This window comes from Oncorhynchus gorbuscha, linkage group LG21 (assembly GCF_021184085.1).
Source record: "Oncorhynchus gorbuscha isolate QuinsamMale2020 ecotype Even-year linkage group LG21, OgorEven_v1.0, whole genome shotgun sequence".
NCBI lineage: Eukaryota > Metazoa > Chordata > Actinopteri > Salmoniformes > Salmonidae > Oncorhynchus > Oncorhynchus gorbuscha.
The window spans coordinates 57,626,902-57,644,944 of record NC_060193.1 but is presented as its reverse complement, the minus strand read 5'-3'; positions in this window follow the sequence as shown (position 1 = coordinate 57,644,944).

Below are 18,043 nucleotides of genomic sequence, written 5' to 3'. Positions count from 1 at the left end.
CTCATTGACACACACTGAGGGGATACAGTAGGACATAAAAACACCACAGAGCAGCAAAACAAAGGTCCATATGAGAGAGAGAGAGATCCACAAAGAATTCGAAAACAAATCCAATTTTGATAAACTCCCATGTCTACTGGGTGAAATTCCACAGTGTGCCATCACAGCAGCAAGATTTGTGACCTGTTGCCACGAGAAAAGGGCAACCAGTGAAGAACAAACACCATTGTAAATACAACCCATATTTATGCTTATTTATTTTATCTTGTGTCCTTTAACCATGTGTACATTGTTAAAACACTGTATATATATAATATGACATTTGTAATGTCTTTATTGTTTTGAAACTTCTGTATGTGTAATGTTTACTGTTAATTTTGATTGTTTATTTCACTTTTGTATATTATCTACCTCACTTGCTTTGGCAATGTTAACACGTGTTTCCCATGCTAATAAAGCCCTTGAATTGAATTGAATTGAATTGAGGGGGGGGGGGGCGGCAAGACAGACAGAGACAGAGTAAAGTCAAGGCATTTGAGAGAACTGAACCATATCAGGAGAGGGGGATGGTTAGTAGTGTGAGTGGTGGAGGAGGATGAGGCAGGGAGAATAATTATTAGACCTGCGTCTTACCTTACCTTCTGCCTGAACAGCTCACTGTGATCCCAGGACTAAGAGAGGTCCTGAACAGCTCACTGTGATCCCAGGACTAAGAGAGGTCCTGAACAGCTCACTGTGATCCCAGGACTAAGAGAGGTCCTGAACAGCTCACTGTGATCCCAGGACTGAGAGAGGTCCTGAACAGCTCACTGTGATCCAGAGGACTAAGAGAAGCCCCAGAAACAACCAGTATTGGGTGGCAGTTTAGCGCATGAACCTCACAACACACATGCTAGTACACACACATACACGCACACACACGCATACACACAAACACAATCTTAAATGAGCAGAGCTGAGTTGAGCTGTCAGAACAGCACCTCCATAGCCCTAATCCTCAGTCCATGTCTATCAGAACAGCACCTCCATAGCCCCTATCCTCAGTCCATGTCTATCGGATCAACACCTCCATAGCCATAGCCCCTATCCTCAGTCCATGGCTGTCAAATCAAATCAAATCAAATCCAATTTTATTTGTCACATACACATGGTTAGCAGATGTTAATGTGAGTGTAGCGAAATGCTTGTGCTTCTAGTTCCGACAATGCAGTGATAACCAACAAGTAATCTAACTAACAATTCCAAAACTACTGTCTTATACACAGTGTAAGGGGATAAGGAATATGTACATAAGGATATATGAATGAGTGATGGTACAGAGCAGCATACAGTAGATGGTATCGAGTACAGTATATACATATGAGATGAGTGTGTAGACAAAGTAAACAAAGTGGCATAGTTAAAGTGGCTAGTGATACATGTATTACATAAGGATGCAGTCGATGATGTAGAGTACAGTATATACATATGCATATGAGATGAATAATGTAGGGTAAGTAACATTATATAAGGTAGCATTGTTTAAAGTGGCTAGTGATATATTTACATAATTTCCCATCAATTCCCATTATTAAAGTGGCTGGAGTTGGGTCAGTGTCAATGACAGTGTGTTGGCAGCAGCCACTCAATGTTAGTGGTGGCTGTTTAACAGTCTGATGGCCTTGAGATAGAAGCTGTTTTTCAGTCTCTCGGTCCCAGCTTTGATGCACCTGTACTGACCTCGCCTTCTGGATGATAGCGGGGTGAACAGGCAGTGGTTCGGGTGGTTGATGTCCTTGATGATCTTTATGGCCTTCCTGTAACATCGGGTGGTGTAGGTGTCCTGGAGGGCAGGTAGTTTGCCCCCGGTGATGCGTTGTGCAGTCCTCACTACCCTCTGGAGAGCCTTACGGTTGAGGGCGGAGCAGTTGCCGTACCAGGTGGTGATACAGCCCGCCAGGATGCTCTCGATTGTGCATCTGTAGAAGTTTGTGAGTGCTTTTGGTGACAAGCCGAATTTCTTCAGCCTCCTGAGGTTGAAGAGGCGCTGCTGCGCCTTCTTCACGACGCTGTCAGTGTGAGTGGACCAATTCAGTTTGTCTGTGATGTGTATGCCGAGGAACTTAAAACTTGCTACCCTCTCCACTACGGTTCCATCGATGTGGATAGGGGGGTGTTCCCTCTGCTGTTTCCTGAAGTCCACAATCATCTCCTTAGTTTTGTTGACGTTGAGTGTGAGGTTATTTTCCTGACACCACACTCCGAGGGCCCTCACCTCCTCCCTGTAGGCCGTCTCGTCGTTGTTGGTAATCAAGCCTACCACTGTTGTGTCGTCCGCAAACTAGATGATTGAGTTGGAGGCGTGCGTGGCCATGCAGTCGTGGGTGAACAGGGAGTACAGGAGAGGGCTCAGAACGCACCCTTGTGGGGCCCCCGTGTTGAGGATCAGCGGGGAGGAGATGTTGTTGCCTACCCTCTCCACCTGGGGGCGGCCCGTCAGGAAGTCCAGTACCCAGTTGCACAGGGCGGGGTCGAGACCCAGGGTCTGAGCTTGACGACGAGCTTGGAGGGTACTATGGTGTTGAATGCCGAGCTGTAGTCGATGAACAGCATTCTCACATAGGTATTCCTCTTGTCCAGGTGGGTTAGGGCAGTGTGCAGTGTGGTTGAGATTGCATCGTCTGTGGACCTATTTGGGCGGTAAGCAAATTGGAGTGGGTCTAGGGCGTCAGGTAGGGTGGAGGTGATATGGTCCTTGACTAGTCTCTCAAAGCACTTCATGATGACGGAAGTGAGTGCTACGGGCGGTAGTCGTTTAGCTCAGTTACCTTAGCTTTCTTGGGAACAGGAACAATGGTGGCCCTCTTGAAGCATGTGGGAACAGCAGACTGGTATAGGGATTGATTGAATATGTCCGTAAACACACCGGTCAGCTGGTCTGCGCATGCTCTGAGGGCGCGGCTGGGGATGCCGTCTGGGCCTGCAGCCTTGCGAGGGTTAAAACGCTTAAATGTCTTACTCACCTCGGCTGCAGTGAAGGAGAGACCGCATGTTTTCGTTGCAGGCCGTGTCAGTGGCACTGTATTGTCCTCAAAGCGGGCAAAAAAGTTATTTAGTCTGCCTGGGAGCAAGACATCCTGGTCCGTGACTGGGCTGGGTTTCTTCTTGTAGTCCGTGATTGACTGTAGACCCTGCCACATGCCTCTTGTGTCTGAGCCATTGAATTGAGATTCCACTTTGTCTCTGTACTGACGCTTAGCTTGTTTAATAGCCTTGCGGAGGGAATAGCTGCATTGTTTATATTCGGACATGTTACCAGACACCTTGCCCTGATTAAAAGCAGTGGTTCGCGCTTTCAGTTTCACGCGAATGCTGCCATCAATCCACGGTTTCTGGTTTGGGAATGTTTTTATCGTTGCTATGGGAACGACATCTTCGACGCACGTTCTAATGAACTCGCACACCGAATCAGCGTATTCGTCAATATTTCCATCTGACGCAATACGAAACATGTCCCAGTCCACGTGATGGAAGCACGTGGACAGCGTTGGACAGACCTCAGCGTGGGAGCCTCTTGTTTCAGAACAGCACCTCCATAGCCTCTATCTTCAGTCCATGTCTATCAGAACAACACCTCCATAGCCCCCTATCCTCAGTCCATGGCTGTCAGAACAGCACCTCCATAGCCCCCTAGCATCAGTCCATGGCTGTCAGAACAACACCTCCATAGCCCCCTATCCTCAGTCCATGGCTGTCAAAACAGCACCTCCATAGCCCCCTAGCATCAGTCCATGGCTGTCAGAACAGCACCTCCATAGCCCCCTATCCTCAGTCCATGGCTGTCAGAACAGCACCTCCATAGCCTCTAGTTTCAGTCCATGTCTGTCAGAACAGCACCTCCATAGCCTCTAGCCTCAGTCCATGTCTGTCAGAACAGCACCTCCATAGCCTCTAGCCTCAGTCCATGTCTGTCAGAACAACACCTCCATAGCCTCTAGCCTCAGTCCATGTCTGTCATAACAGCACCTCCATAGCCCTTATCCTCAGTCCATGTCTGTCAGAACAACACCTCCATAGCCTCTAGCCTCAGTCCATGTCTGTCAGAACAACACCTCCATAGCCTCTAGCCTCAGTCCATGTCTGTCAGAACAACACCTCCATAGCCTCTAGCCTCAGTCCATGTCTATCAGAACAACACCTCCATAGCCTCTAGCCTCAGTCCATGTCTATCAGAACAACACCTCCATAGCCTCTAGCCTCAGTCCATGTCTGTCAGAACAACACCTCCATAGCCCCTATCCTCAGTCCAAGACAACATTCCAACACTCTCGACGAACACTTACAGTCATCGGCTGCATCCCAAATGGAACCATATTCCCTATGTAGTACACTACTTTCGACCAGGGGCCTTAGGGCGACTTTGTGTCATTATTAAAAGTAGTGCACTACATAGTGAATGGAGTGTCACTTGGGATGCAGCAGTGTCTGCTACAGCATGACAAATTGAGTATTGTGTCTATCAAGTAGGCAAAAACATGTGTACTACTTTACTGTACTCCATCTAAAGTATTTATACAGTAGAAAGAATGGTGGCCCTGGACAGGAAGTCTGACTGACTGTCTTTCGACTTGACACAAGTCAGGCAGGGTGTAGTTGCCTTGTTACTTTCGAACAGGTGCCTTCCCCACAGTCCAAATGCTTCATTTACCATACTGTGTCATGCTTGTATGAGGAACATCAATATTTTGACCAGCCAGGACCACTGGTGCAGAAGAGGCCATCAATGGGTCTTGCTTGGTTCAACAAACATTAGAACATCTACACCAGTTTGACAGAATCTGAAATGGAATGCCAAGGGGTGTTTTGTGGTCTCAATCTATACGTGTAATACTATCTCTCCTAGACACTGAAGAAGGCTGCAAAGCCAAAACGTCTGTGTACGCTATCCCTGATGCAGTGAAAATTTAAAAAATTACATTGAAAAATGAAGAAAGCTTTGAGACATCTTTTTGAGTGCGGCCCAATCACACCTTTTGTTTGTCTGAATTCCGGGGGTTAAGCACCAGCCAGGCTTATGGGAGAGTAGCTCTCCACTCTCATATCAACCTGCGCTATATTAGCTGCCTCGTGTTTCAACTGACACGACACCAGGCGTGTCCACACAGGAACCTGCCCGTCGTCCTCCCTAACCCAATGAACACAACGACAGATTTGATCAATTTAATGTGCTCCACCAGCATTTAAATCTCACTCCTATTTTCAAATCCAGATGAAATGAATAGTGGGTTGGTTGACGTTGTATCTCAGTGACATCCATGCACTCCGGGCCAGGAGCATATTCAAATCAAATCCCCCAAAAAGATTTTGTCAAATTCGCCGAAACCAACAGGTGAAGACGTTAACATGAAATGCTTCCCAACAACCCAGAGTTTCAAAAACAATAGTAACACAAGAGGAATAAAATACACAAGAATGGAGCTATATACAGGAAGTACCAGTACCAGATCAATGTGGAGCTATATACAGGAAGTACCAGTACCAGATCAATGTGGAGCTATATATAGGAAGTACCAGTACCAGATCAATGTGGAGCTATATACAGGAAGTACCAGTACCAGATCAATGTGGAGCTATATACAGATAGTACCAGTACCAGATCAATGTGGAGCTATATACAGGAAGTACCAGTACCAGATCAATGTGGAGCTATATACAGGAAGTACCAGTAACAGATCAATGTGGAGCTATATACAGGAAGTACCAGTACCAGATCAATGTGGAGCTATATACAGGAAGTACCAGTACCAGATCAATGTGTAGCTATATACAGATAGTACCAGTACCAGATCAATGTGGAGCTATATACAGGAAGTACCAGTACCAGATCAATGTGTAGCTATATACAGGAAGTACCTGTCATGCAGGTAAAAGAGGACCCAAAAGCGACTTAACAGAAACAGAGTTTAATAATGTTCAAAACGGAATAACTGACATCCTCTAGATTTGTAGAGGGGAAAACAACTGGAGAAGCGGCCACAGACTGCAGGTCGCTTCGGGTAGGCGCAGGCCGTAGTCGACTGAGACACCTGCTCACACGCAGCGTCTGATGAAGGCACAAAACACGACAGGACAGGGTGATACACAATCACGGCAAAAAACACGACAGGACAGGGCGAAACGCAATCACAACATGGTGAATACAATACGAGGAACCGACGGAACAGGAACGGATCACAAAGGAATAAATAGGGAGTCTAATCAGGGGAAAGGATCGGGAACAGGTGTGGGAAGACTAAATGATGATTAGGGGAATAGGAACAGCTGGGAGCAGGAACGGAACGACAGAGAGAAGAGAGAGCGAGAGAGTGAGAGAGGGAGGGGGAGAGAGAAGGATAGAACCAAACAAGACCAGCAGAGGGAAACGAATAGCATGGGGAGCACAGGGACAAGACATGACAATAAATGACAAACATGACAGTACCCCCCCACTCACCGAGCGCCTCCTGGCGCACTCGAGGAGGAATCCTGGCGGCAACGGAGGAAATCATCGATGAGCGAACGGTCCAGCACGTCCCGAGACGGAACCCAACTCCTCTCCTCAGGACCGTAACCCTCCCAATCCACTAGGTATTGGTGACCCCGTCCCGAGAACGCATGTCCATAATTTTATGTACCTTGTAAATAGGTGCGCTCTCGACAAGGACGGGAGGGGGGAGGGAAGACGAACGGGGGTGCGAAGAAAGGGCTTAACACAGGAGACATGGAAGACAGGATGGACGCGACGAAGATGTCGCGGAAGAAGCAGTCGCACAGCGACAGGATTGACGACCTGGGAGACACGGAACGGACCAATGAACCGCGGAGTCAACTTACGAGAAGCTGTCGTAAGAGGAAGGTTGCGAGTGGAAAGCCACACTCTCTGGCCGCAACAATACCTTGGACTCTTAATCCTGCGTTTATTGGCGGCTCTCACCGTCTGTGCCCTGTAACGGCAAAGTGCAGACCTCACCCTCCTCCAGGTGCGCTCACAACGTTGGACAAACGCTTGAGCGGAGGGAACGCTGGACTCGGCAAGCTGGGATGAGAACAGAGGAGGCTGGTAACCCAGACTACTCTGAAACGGAGATAACCCGGTAGCAGACGAAGGAAGCGAATTGTGAGCGTATTCTGCCCAGGGGAGCTGTTCTGCCCAAGACGCAGGGTTTCTGAAAGAAAGGCTGCGTAGTATGCGACCAATCGTCTGATTGGCCCTCTCTGCTTGACCGTTAGACTGGGGATGAAACCCGGAAGAGAGACTGACGGACGCACCAATCAAACGACAGAACTCCCTCCAAAACTGTGACGTGAATTGCGGACCTCTGTCTGAAACGGCGTCTAACGGGAGGCCATGAATTCTGAATACATTCTCAATAATGATTTGTGCCGTCTCCTTAGCGGAAGGAAGTTTAGCGAGGGGAATGAAATGTGCCGCCTTAGAGAACCTATCGACAACCGTCAGAATCACAGTCTTCCCCGCAGACAAAGGCAGACCGGTAATGAAGTCTAAGGCAATGTGAGACCATGGTCGAGAAGGAATGGGAGCGGTCTGAGACGACCGGCAGGAGGGGAGTTACCCGACTTAGTCTGCGCGCAGTCCGAACAGGCAGCCACGAAACGGCGCGTGTCACGCTCCTGAGTCGGCCACCAAAAGCGCTGGCGAATAGACGCAAGAGTGCCTCGAACACCGGGATGACCCGCTAACTTGGCAGAGTGAGCCCACTGAAGAACAGCCAGACGAGTGGAAACAGGAACGAAAAGGAGGTTACTAGGACAAGCGCGCGGCGACGCAGTGTGCGTGAGTGCTTGCTTAACCTGTCTTTCAATTCCCCAGACTGTTAACCCGACAACACGCCCATAAGGAAGAATCCCCTCGGGATCAGTAGAAGCCACAGAAGAACTAAACAGACGGGATAAGGCATCAGGCTTGGTGTTCTTGCTACCCGGACGGTAAGAAATCACAAACTCGAAACGAGCGAAAAACAACGCCCAACGAGCTTGACGGGCATTAAGTCGTTTGGCAGAACGGATGTACTCAAGGTTCTTATGGTCTGTCCAAACGACAAAAGGAACGGTCGCCCCCTCCAACCACTGTCGCCATTCGCCTAGGGCTAAGCGGATGGCGAGCAGTTCACGGTTACCCACATCATAGTTGCGCTCAGATGGCGACAGGCGATGAGAAAAATAAGCGCAAGGATGAACCTTATCGTCAGACTGGAAGCGCTGGGATAGAATGGCTCCCACGCCTACCTCTGAAGCGTCAACCTCGACAATGAATTGTCTAGTGACGTCAGGAGTAACGAGGATAGGAGCGGACGTAAAACGTTCTTTTAGAAGATCAAAAGCTCCCTGGGCGGAACCGGACCACTTAAAACACGTCTTGACAGAAGTAAGAGCTGTGAGAGGGGCAGCAACTTGACCGAAATTACGAATGAAACGCCGATAGAAATTAGCGAAACCTAAAAAGCGCTGCAACTCGACACGTGACCTTGGAACGGGCCAATCACTGACAGCTTGGACCTTAGCGGAATCCATCTGAATGCCTTCAGCGGAAATAACGGAACCGAGAAAAGTAACGGAGGAGACATGAAAAGAGCACTTCTCAGCCTTTACGTAGAGACAATTCTCTAAAAGGCGCTGTAGAACACGTCGAACGTGCTGAACATGAATCTCGAGTGACGGAGAAAAAATCAGGATATCGTCAAGATAGACAAAAACAAAAATGTTCAGCATGTCTCTCAGAACATCATTAACTAATGCCTGAAAAACAGCTGGCGCATTGGCGAGACCGAACGGCAGAACCCGGTACTCAAAATGCCCTAACGGAGTATTAAACGCCGTTTTCCACTCGTCCCCCTCTCTGATGCGCACGAGATGGTAAGCGTTACGAAGGTCCAACTTAGTAAAGCACCTGGCTCCCTGCAGAATCTCGAAGGCTGATGACATAAGGGGAAGCGGATAACGATTCTTAACCGTTATGTCATTCAGCCCTCGATAATCCACGCAGGGGCGCAGAGTACCGTCCTTCTTCTTAACAAAAAAGAACCCCGCCCCGGCCGGAGAGGAAGAAGGCACTATGGTACCGGCGTCAAGAGACACAGACAAATAATCCTCGAGAGCCTTACGTTCGGGAGCCGACAGAGAGTATAGTCTACCTCGAGGAGGAGTGGTCCCCGGAAGGAGATCAATACTACAATCATACGACCGGTGAGGAGGAAGGGAGTTGGCTCGGGACCGACTGAAGACCGTGCGCAGATCATGATATTCCTCCGGCACTCCTGTCAAATCGCCAGGTTCCTCCTGAGAAGTAGGGACAGAAGAAATGGGAGGGATGGCAGACATTAAACACTTCACATGACAAGAAACGTTCCAGGATAGGATAGAATTACTAGACCAATTAATAGAAGGATTATGACATACAAGCCAGGGGTGACCCAAAACAACAGGTGTAAACGGTGAACGGAAAATCAAAAAAGACATAGTCTCACTGTGGTTACCAGATACTGTGAGAGTTAAAGGTAGTGTCTCAAATTTGATACTGGGAAGATGACTACCATCTAAGGCAAACATGGGCGTAGGCCTGTCTAACGGTCTGAAAGGAATGTTATGTTTCCGAGCCCATGCTTCGTCCATGAAACAACCCTCAGCCCCAGAGTCAATCAAAGCACTGCATGTAGCACCCGAACCGGTCCAGCGTAGATGGACCGACATAGTAGTACAAGATCTAGATGAAGGGACCTGAGTAGTAGCGCTCACCAGTAGCCCTCCGCTTACTGATGGGCTCTGGCCTCTTACTGGACATGAAATAACAAAATGTCCAGCAACTCCGCAATAGAGGCACAGGCGGTTGGTGATCCTCTGTTCCCTCTCCTTATTCGAGATGCGAATCCCTCCCAGCTGCATGGGCTCAGTCTCAAAGCCAGAGGAGGGAGATGGTTGCGATGCGGAGCAGGGAAACACCGTTGATGCGAGCTCTCTTCCACGAGCCCGGTGACGAAGATCTACCCGTCGTTCTATGCGGATGGCGAGAGCAATCAAAGAGTCCACATCTGAAGGAACCTCCCGGGAGAGAATCTCATCCTTAACCGCTGCGTGGAGTCCCTCCAGAAAACGAGCGAGCAGCGCCGGCTCGTTCCACTCACTAGAGGCAGCAAGAGTGCGAAACTCAATGGAATAATCCGTTATGGACCGTTCACCTTGGCATAAGGAAGCCAGGGCCCTAGAAGCCTCCTCACCAAAAACTGAACGGTCAAAAACCCGAATCATCTCCTCTTTAAAGTTCTGGAATCTGTTAGAGCAATCAGCCCTTGCCTCCCAGATAGCTGTGCCCCATTCTCGAGCCCGGCCAGTAAGGAGTGAAATGACGTAAGCAACCCGAGCTCTCTCTCTAGAGTATGTGTGGGGTTGGAGAGAGAACACAATCTCACACTGCGTGAGAAAGGAGCGGCACTCAGTGGGCTGCCCGGAGTAGCAAGGTGGGTTATTAACCCTGGGTTCTGGAGGCTCGGCAGGCCAGGGAGTAACAGGTGGCACGAGACGTAGACTCTGGAACTGTCCAGAGAGGTCGGAAACCTGAGCGGCCAGGTTCTCCACGGCATGGCGAGCAGCAGACAATTCCTGCTCGTGTCTGCCGAGCATGGCTCCTTGGAACTCGACGGCAGTGTAACGAGCGTCTGAAGTCGCTGGGTCCATTCTTTGGTCGGTTCCTTCTGTCATGCAGGTAAAAGAGGACCCAAAAGCGACTTAACAGAAACAGAGTTTAATAATGTTCAAAACGGAATAACTGACATCCTCTAGATTTGTAGAGGGAAAACAACTGGAGAAGCGGCCACAGACTGCAGGTCGCTTCGGGTAGGCGCAGGCCGTAGTCGACTGAGACACCTGCTCACACGCAGCGTCTGATGAAGGCACAAAACACGACAGGACAGGGTGATACACAATCACGGCAAAAAACACGACAGGACAGGGCGAAACGCAATCACAACATGGTGAATACAATACGAGGAACCGACGGAACAGGAACGGATCACAAAGGAATAAATAGGGAGTCTAATCAGGGGAAAGGATCGGGAACAGGTGTGGGAAGACTAAATGATGATTAGGGGAATAGGAACAGCTGGGAGCAGGAACGGAACGACAGAGAGAAGAGAGAGCGAGAGAGTGAGAGAGGGAGGGGGAGAGAGAAGGATAGAACCAAACAAGACCAGCAGAGGGAAACGAATAGCATGGGGAGCACAGGGACAAGACATGACAATAAATGACAAACATGACAGTACCAGTACCAGATCAATGTGTAGCTATATACAGGAAGTACCAGTACCAGATGAATGTGGAGCTATATACAGGAAGTACCAGTACCAGATCAACGTGGAGCTATATACAGGAAGTACCAGTACCAGATCAACGTGGAGCTATATACCGGAAGTACCAGTACCAGATCAATGTGTAGCTATATACAGGAAGTACCAGTACCAGATCAATGTGTAGCTATATACAGGGAGTACCAGTACCAGATCAATGTACAGCGAGATACAAGGTGTTTGAGTAGAAATGTACATGAAGGCAGGGTAAAGTGACTAGGCATCAGGATAGATAATAATAAGGTATTTGAGGTAGATATGTACATGAAGGCAGGGTAAAGTGACTAGACATCAGGATAGATAATAATAAGGTATTTGAGGTAGATATGTACATGAAGGCAGGGTAAAGTGACTAGACATCAGGATAGATAATAATAAGGTATTTGAGGTAGATATGTACATGAAGGCAGGGTAAAGTGAGGAGGCATCAGGATAGATAATAATAAGGTATTTGAGGTAGATATGTACATGAAGGCAGGGTAACGTGACTAGACATCAGGATAGACAATAATAAGGTATTTGAGGTAGATATGTACATGAAGGCAGGGTAACGTGACTAGACATCAGGATAGATAATAATAAGGTATTTGAGGTAGATATGTACATGAAGGCAGGGTAACGTGACTAGACATCAGGATAGATAATAATAAGGTATTTGAGGTAGATATGTACATGAAGGCAGGGTAACGTGACTAGACATCAGGATAGATAATAATAAGGTATTTGAGGTAGATATGTACATGAAGGCAGGGTAACGTGACTAGACATCAGGATAGATAATAATAAGGTATTTGAGGTAGATATGTACATGAAGGCAGGGTAAAGTGACTAGACATCAGGATAGATAATAATAAGGTATTTGAGGTAGATATGTACATGAAGGCAGGGTAAAGTGACTAGACATCAGGATAGATAATAATAAGGTATTTGAGGTAGATATGTACATGAAGGCAGGGTAAAGTGAGGAGGCATCAGGATAGATAATAATAAGTTATTTGAGGTAGATATGTACATGAAGGCAGGGTAACGTGACTAGACATCAGGATAGACAATAATAAGGTATTTGAGGTAGATATGTACATGAAGGCAGGGTAACGTGACTAGACATCAGGATAGACAATAATAAGGTATTTGAGGTAGATATGTACATGAAGGCAGGGTAACGTGACTAGACATCAGGATAGATAATAATAAGGTATTTGAGGTAGATATGTACATGAAGGCAGGGTAACGTGAGGAGGCATCAGGATAGATAATAATAAGGTATTTGAGGTAGATATGTACATAAAGGCAGGGTAACGTGACTAGACATCAGGATAGATAATAATAAGGTATTTGAGGTAGATATGTACATGAAGGCAGGGTAACGTGACTAGACATCAGGATAGATAATAATAAGGTATTTGAGGTAGATATGTACATAAAGGCAGGGTAACGTGACTAGACATCAGGATAGATAATAATAAGGTATTTGAGGTAGATATGTACATGAAGGCAGGGTAACGTGACTAGACATCAGGATAGATAATAATAAGGTATTTGAGGTAGATATGTACATGAAGGCAGGGTAACGTGACTAGACATCAGGATAGATAATAATAAGGTATTTGAGGTAGATATGTACATGAAGGCAGGGTAACGTGACTAGACATCAGGATAGACAATAATAAGGTATTTGAGGTAGATATGTACATGAAGGCAGGGTAACGTGACTAGACATCAGGATAGATAATAATAAGGTATTTGAGGTAGATATGTACATGAAGGCAGGGTAACGTGACTAGACATCAGGATAGACAATAATAAGGTATTTGAGGTAGATATGTACATGAAGGCAGGGTAACGTGACTAGACATCAGGATAGATAATAATAAGGTATTTGAGGTAGATATGTACATGAAGGCAGGGTAACGTGAGGAGGCATCAGGATAGATAATAATAAGGTATTTGAGGTAGATATGCACATGAAGGCAGGGTAACGTGACTAGACATCAGGATAGATAATAATAAGGTATTTGAGGTAGATATGTTCATGAAGGCAGGGTAACGTGACTAGACATCAGGATAGATAATAATAAGGTATTTGAGGTAGATATGTACATGAAGGCAGGGTAACGTGACTAGACATCAGGATAGATAATAATAAGGTATTTGAGGTAGATATGTACATGAAGGCAGGGTAACGTGACTAGACATCAGGATAGATAATAATAAGGTATTTGAGGTAGATATGTACATGAAGGCAAGGGAACGTGACTAGACATCAGGATAGACAATAATAAGGTATTTGAGGTAGATATGTACATGAAGGCAGGGTAACGTGAGGAGGCATCAGGATAGATAATAATAAGGTATTTGAGGTAGATATGTACATGAAGGCAGGGTAAAGTGACTAGACATCAGGATAGATAATAATAAGGTATTTGAGGTAGATATGTACATGAAGGCAGGGTAAAGTGACTAGGCATCAGGATAGATAATAATAAGGTATTTGAGGTAGATATGTACATGAAGGCAGGGTAACGTGAGGAGGCATCAGGATAGATAATAATAAGGTATTTGAGGTAGATATGTACATGAAGGCAGGGTAACGTGACTAGACATCAGGATAGATAATAATAAGGTATTTGAGGTAGATATGTACATGAAGGCAGGGTAAAGTGACTAGACATCAGGATAGATAATAATAAGGTATTTGAGGTAGATATGTACATGAAGGCAGGGTAACGTGACTAGACATCAGGATAGATAATAATAAGGTATTTGAGGTAGATATGTACATGAAGGCAGGGTAAAGTGACTAGACATCAGGATAGATAATAATAAGGTATTTGAGGTAGATATGTACATGAAGGCAGGGTAAAGTGACTAGACATCAGGATAGATAATAATAAGGTATTTGAGGTAGATATGTACATGAAGGCAGGGTAACGTGACTAGACATCAGGATAGATAATAATAAGGTATTTGAGGTAGATATGTACATGAAGGCAGGGTAAAGTGACTAGACATCAGGATAGATAATAATAAGGTATTTGAGGTAGATATGTACATGAAGGCAGGGTAAAGTGACTAGGCATCAGGATAGATAATAATAAGGTATTTGAGGTAGATATGTACATGAAGGCAGGGTAAAGTGACTAGACATCAGGATAGATAATAATAAGGTATTTGAGGTAGATATGTACATGAAGGCAGGGTAAAGTGACTAGGCATCAGGATAGATAATAATAAGGTATTTGAGGTAGATATGTACATGAAGGCAGGGTAACGTGACTAGACATCAGGATAGATAATAATAAGGTATTTGAGGTAGATATGTACATGAAGGCAGGGTAAAGTGACTAGACATCAGGATAGATAATAATAAGGTATTTGAGGTAGATATGTACATGAAGGCAGGGTAAAGTGAGGAGGCATCAGGATAGATAATAATAAGGTATTTGAGGTAGATATGTACATAAAGGCAGGGTAAAGTGACTAGACATCAGGATAGATAATAATAAGGTATTTGAGGTAGATATGTACATGAAGGCAGGGTAACGTGACTAGACATCAGGATAGATAATAATAAGGTATTTGAGGTAGATATGTACATAAAGGCAGGGTAACGTGACTAGACATCAGGATAGATAATAATAAGGTATTTGAGGTAGATATGTACATGAAGGCAGGGTAACGTGACTAGACATCAGGATAGATAATAATAAGGTATTTGAGGTAGATATGTACATGAAGGCAGGGTAACGTGACTAGACATCAGGATAGATAATAATAAGGTATTTGAGGTAGATATGTACATAAAGGCAGGGTAACGTGACTAGACATCAGGATAGATAATAATAAGGTATTTGAGGTAGATATGTACATGAAGGCAGGGTAACGTGACTAGACATCAGGATAGATAATAATAAGGTATTTGAGGTAGATATGTACATGAAGGCAGGGTAACGTGACTAGACATCAGGATAGATAATAATAAGGTATTTGAGGTAGATATGTACATGAAGGCAGGGTAACGTGACTAGACATCAGGATAGATAATAATAAGGTATTTGAGGTAGATATGTACATGAAGGCAGGGTAACGTGACTAGACATCAGGATAGATAATAATAAGGTATTTGAGGTAGATATGTACATGAAGGCAGGGTAAAGTGACTAGACATCAGGATAGATAATAATAAGGTATTTGAGGTAGATATGTACATGAAGGCAGGGTAACGTGACTAGACATCAGGATAGATAATAATAAGGTATTTGAGGTAGATATGTACATGAAGGCAGGGTAACGTGACTAGACATCAGGATAGACAATAATAAGGTATTTGAGGTAGATATGTACATGAAGGCAGGGTAACGTGACTAGACATCAGGATAGATAATAATAAGGTATTTGAGGTAGATATGTACATGAAGGCAGGGTAACGTGAGGAGGCATCAGGATAGATAATAATAAGGTATTTGAGGTAGATATGCACATGAAGGCAGGGTAACGTGACTAGACATCAGGATAGATAATAATAAGGTATTTGAGGTAGATATGTACATGAAGGCAGGGTAACGTGACTAGACATCAGGATAGATAATAATAAGGTATTTGAGGTAGATATGTACATGAAGGCAGGGTAACGTGACTAGACATCAGGATAGATAATAATAAGGTATTTGAGGTAGATATGTACATGAAGGCAGGGTAACGTGACTAGACATCAGGATAGATAATAATAAGGTATTTGAGGTAGATATGTACATGAAGGCAAGGGAACGTGACTAGACATCAGGATAGACAATAATAAGGTATTTGAGGTAGATATGTACATGAAGGCAGGGTAACGTGAGGAGGCATCAGGATAGATAATAATAAGGTATTTGAGGTAGATATGTACATGAAGGCAGGGTAAAGTGACTAGACATCAGGATAGATAATAATAAGGTATTTGAGGTAGATATGTACATGAAGGCAGGGTAAAGTGACTAGGCATCAGGATAGATAATAATAAGGTATTTGAGGTAGATATGTACATGAAGGCAGGGTAACGTGAGGAGGCATCAGGATAGATAATAATAAGGTATTTGAGGTAGATATGTACATGAAGGCAGGGTAACGTGACTAGACATCAGGATAGATAATAATAAGGTATTTGAGGTAGATATGTACATGAAGGCAGGGTAAAGTGACTAGACATCAGGATAGATAATAATAAGGTATTTGAGGTAGATATGTACATGAAGGCAGGGTAACGTGACTAGACATCAGGATAGATAATAATAAGGTATTTGAGGTAGATATGTACATGAAGGCAGGGTAAAGTGACTAGACATCAGGATAGATAATAATAAGGTATTTGAGGTAGATATGTACATGAAGGCAGGGTAAAGTGACTAGACATCAGGATAGATAATAATAAGGTATTTGAGGTAGATATGTACATGAAGGCAGGGTAACGTGACTAGACATCAGGATAGATAATAATAAGGTATTTGAGGTAGATATGTACATGAAGGCAGGGTAAAGTGACTAGACATCAGGATAGATAATAATAAGGTATTTGAGGTAGATATGTACATGAAGGCAGGGTAAAGTGACTAGGCATCAGGATAGATAATAATAAGGTATTTGAGGTAGATATGTACATGAAGGCAGGGTAAAGTGACTAGACATCAGGATAGATAATAATAAGGTATTTGAGGTAGATATGTACATGAAGGCAGGGTAAAGTGACTAGGCATCAGGATAGATAATAATAAGGTATTTGAGGTAGATATGTACATGAAGGCAGGGTAACGTGACTAGACATCAGGATAGATAATAATAAGGTATTTGAGGTAGATATGTACATGAAGGCAGGGTAAAGTGACTAGACATCAGGATAGATAATAATAAGGTATTTGAGGTAGATATGTACATGAAGGCAGGGTAAAGTGAGGAGGCATCAGGATAGATAATAATAAGGTATTTGAGGTAGATATGTACATAAAGGCAGGGTAAAGTGACTAGACATCAGGATAGATAATAATAAGGTATTTGAGGTAGATATGTACATGAAGGCAGGGTAACGTGACTAGACATCAGGATAGATAATAATAAGGTATTTGAGGTAGATATGTACATAAAGGCAGGGTAACGTGACTAGACATCAGGATAGATAATAATAAGGTATTTGAGGTAGATATGTACATGAAGGCAGGGTAAAGTGACTAGACATCAGGATAGATAATAATAAGGTATTTGAGGTAGATATGTACATGAAGGCAGGGTAACGTGACTAGACATCAGGATAATTAATAATAAGGTATTTGAGGTAGATATGTACATGAAGGCAGGGTAAAGTGACTAGACATCAGGATAGATAATAATAAGGTATTTGAGGTAGATATGTACATGAAGGCAGGGTAACGTGACTAGACATCAGGATAGATAATAATAAGGTATTTGAGGTAGATATGTACATGAAGGCAGGGTAAAGTGACTAGACATCAGGATAGATAATAATAAGGTATTTGAGGTAGATATGTACATGAAGGCAGGGTAAAGTGACTAGACATCAGGATAGATAATAATAAGGTATTTGAGGTAGATATGTACATGAAGGCAGGGTAACGTGACAAGACATCAGGATAGATAATAATAAGGTATTTGAGGTAGATATGTACATGAAGGCAGGA